This window comes from Hordeum vulgare, chromosome 3H, assembly GCF_904849725.1.
Source record: "Hordeum vulgare subsp. vulgare chromosome 3H, MorexV3_pseudomolecules_assembly, whole genome shotgun sequence".
In the NCBI taxonomy this organism is placed as follows: domain Eukaryota; kingdom Viridiplantae; phylum Streptophyta; class Magnoliopsida; order Poales; family Poaceae; genus Hordeum; species Hordeum vulgare.
Window position 1 is genome coordinate 21,118,614 of NC_058520.1, and position 3,730 is coordinate 21,122,343.

The 3,730-nt window shown below is 47.1% G+C and overlaps 1 pseudogene; it reads right to left on the reverse strand.

Annotated features, from left to right (window-relative positions):
- Positions 1-1,292: 1,292 nt before the first annotated feature.
- On the reverse strand, positions 1,293-3,379 carry LOC123442653 (annotated as a pseudogene).
- Between the last annotated feature and the right edge of the window lie 351 nt (positions 3,380-3,730).

A 3,730-nucleotide genomic window follows, 5' to 3' on the forward strand; every position in this document is an offset into this window, starting at 1 on the left:
TGCGGCCACGCTAGAATCAATGTAGCTCTCAGATTTAATCCTCTGAACATATTCATCAATCCACTCGAAATGTGTGTATTTCTTCAGGATCTGCAAACCACAAAATGAACCCTAAATCTCAAATTCGAGGAGAAAAAACAAAATATGAAGAAATCAAAGCAAACAACAGCGAAAGAACGGGCTTAGAACCGAGATCTAACCTTGCTATCCCTTCCTGCCATTGGTTTGCTCAAACATTTCACAAACTCCCGCCCAAGATTGCCATTCTCATCCGTCTTAGTCACCAACCGTTTGAGAGGCTCTGGGCGTGGGCAGTTAGGGCACCTTGTGAGCATCACTGGACCATACTGATGCCAGTTTGATTGCGTGGCGGAGGAGGTGGACATCTGCACTAGGTCGCCGGAGACCCGAGGAAGAAGAAGAATGGGGAAAGGGGAAAGCAATGGGCGGCGGCGGACGGACGGGCACGGGCGGAATCGCTTCTAGCCGCGACGAGGTAGGTCCCGCGCTTACTGGACAAGTAGTGGGTCCCGCGCTTACGTGGATACGTTGTGGGTCCAACCCATAACAGCTAATGAGGATATCAGTTCAGCTTAAGGGCCATGTCGCACAGGAGTTATTTACTCGCTCAAAAGTGTTGCTGCCGAGCCATTCTGTCGAACAACGTCTCATTTCATCCAATTCTCATGAAAGACGTCGCACATGAGCTATTGACCCGTTTAAGAAAGAGCAAAATTTATCAAGGCATGTACATTTTACTGTGTTTCCCGCAATGTTTTAAATAGCGGGCTACGACAAATAACGGCGAGCCTCTAAATCAGCTATAGCGGGCTATAGCGGCATATTTGTACATGATACCATTTAGCGGCACCTTGCTGAAAAGGCTATAGCGGGGGGCTATAGCGGGCTATTTAGTTTCTCATAACGGCTTACAATGGTTTTGAGCCACTTTTTTCTCCTTTTGATGAAATTAAGCTGTACCTAATGTCACAAAAACCAAGTGGGCATGCTGCAGAGCATAAAGGCACTTGCGGTAACTAACATACCAACTGATCGGTATTTATTAGTTAGTCCGTCGGACTGCCCATTTATTTCCCTGCTTTATTGGAGCGATGAGAATTTTACAACATGTTAGTAATTTTTAATTTCAACCATGATAGCTCAAACCAGATTTGCGCTATACAGGTGGAGCTGAAGAGCAATACACGTGGAGCTCAAAGGAACACAAATGACTTCATCTGTTGTGGATCAAAGAAGGTTTGCAGTACTGATATATTATGCAGGTTTGCATAACTCAAGAGTTGTAATAATTTGAAAAAATACAACAGAAAACGAATTTTGTTTTACATAAGAGAATCTCCTATGAACAATTTAATTGCCTACCTTGTCAGAATTCTCTCGGTTTCACCTGGGGCCTGATACATCTGAGGCTAGAGGTGGAGCTGAAGAGCTCACATTTCCTGCTCTACCAATATTTGCGGGAGTTGTTACAACAAAGTTATGTTCTATGTTGAGGTCTGCAGACATGGCACCTTCTAGTACTTTTACCACCTCAGACATTTTAGGCCTTTTTTTGCAATCAATCTGCAAGCACCACATTGCAAGCATCATCATCTGAATTACATCTTGCTTGTGTGCTTGCATGTCGTTGCTGTTATTGTCAATCAAATCAACCAACCGATCACTCTTTACTTTTTCCTCCAATAGGGTGATAAGATGGATGCTCTCTTCGGACCGAGAAGTGTCAAGGTTCTTTCTTCCCCTGATGATTTCCATGACCACAACACCGAAGCTGTAGATATCTGCCTTTTCCGTGACCTGCGATGTCAACCATTCAGGAGCTAAATATCCAGGTGTGCCCCTCATTCTGGTAACCACTTGGCTCATGTCCCTGTCTATGAGTTTGCATAATCCAAAATCAGAAAGTTTAGCATTAAAGTCATCATCTAAGAGGATGTTTTGTGGTTTGACATCCAAATGAGCAATTCGTTTTGTGCACTCCTCGTGAAGATAAGAGAGTCCCTTAGCTATATGAGTTATAATCTTGCACCGTGTGCTCCAATCCAGAGGAGAAGAATCATTGTCATGTCGACATTAGATCCATCTGTCCAAGGATCCTTTGGGCATGTACTCATATACCAAGAGCCTGTGGGATTTCTCTGCACAGAAACCAATCAATCTCACCAGATTAATATGATGAATGCTGCCTATTGTCTGAACCTCTGCCGAAAATTCTCTTTTGCCCTGACCAGTCCGATCCAAACGTTTTACTGCAATCCTTTCATTACCAAACTGTCCCTTGAAAACAGACCCAAATCCTCCTTCCCCGAGTTTGTCTGCAAATTGCTCGGTTGCTGCTCTTAGCTGTTGAAATGTGAACCTCATTGGTATTCCTTGTAGCTCCCCAAACTCTTCCTCTTCTTCCATCTCATATTGTCGTTGTGTTCTTCGTTTACATATAAAGAAAGCGACGAGGAGCAAGATGGTGAGCAAAATGAAGCCGCCTACAGGAGCTAAAATTGCGACAACTCTTCTTCCAGAGGGGGATTTTGGTTTCATGCTTGTTGGCCCAATAGCTGTAGGCAGAGTACTTGGGGTCGGAGGTGTTACCTCGGCCGGGGTTGCAGGCAGGGGACTTTCAGCTGTAGGTGATAGTGCTTGATTAATCAGGGGACAGAAGATGACCTGGTACTCTGTGCCCTGAGGGCAGGCGTATGTGGCAGTATCGTCGGGCTTGCTGTAGGCATCTGGGCACATCTGCTTAAAGAAGGCCGAGTAATTTGTGTAATTGCAATTGCTTGACGCACTCCGAGTACATGCATTGTTACACCCTCCCGGAGCCTTCAGCTCTCTTGGGCACTGCGATGTGATGTTGGCGGCGCAGCTTGGCCCCCTGCTGCATCCTGACCTTCCCCGAACCGGCACCGGCAGGAAGTCCATGGGCACATTGAAGCCGTCGACGAGGGAGATGTCAAAGGAGTCATCCGCTCCAACTCCAAGCGTGAACTCGCCCAGCTTGTTGGGCGGTTGGCCACTGACCTCACAGGCGAGCAAGCCGCGGCAGTCGCCAGTTTGGCACGACCCGCCTTCGCCAAGGAGTGAGCAGCCTGTGCGTGCCCAGATGCGCCCTGATGGGGTACCAGCGGGCATGTTCAGCGCCCACGTCTCCCCCGGATCGAGCTTCACGCCACCTCCCGGCAGAGCGGCTGGCCATACGGTGTAGGAGCATTGGTTGATGATTTTGAATTTGGTGGCCTCACTGGTGACAACGAGGAGGAGGAGGAGGAGAAGGAGAGGCAAAAGGCGGAGAGCCGAAGAGGTGCTCGCAACTGCCATTTGTGTTATGGTTTTTGCTAGCACGCGTTAACTTGAATCAGAGTCTGAGTTGGAAACTTGCAATAGGGTTCCTGTGATAGCTAACAGGGTGGAAGAGTGGTAGGGGATCGTACATCTCCATATATAACATGTTGTTTGATTAATTTTGCTGCCGAACAAAATTCTTTAAGCTAACGTAGACTGCAATTTTATTTTATGTTTGCCTTGCGTGAAATTGTTGGGTTGCACATCTTAATTTGTTCATTCCTGATCTGCTATTATGATTTGTCACGACAGTCAGATCAGAATCTGGAGTGAGCAGCAGTTTAGATGTACCTGGTGTTTGGGGGCAAGCTGAAGCTGACAGCTGAGCTGCCTGGAGGCCTCCTTCACCCGTCGACTGGCCTAGCTGTCA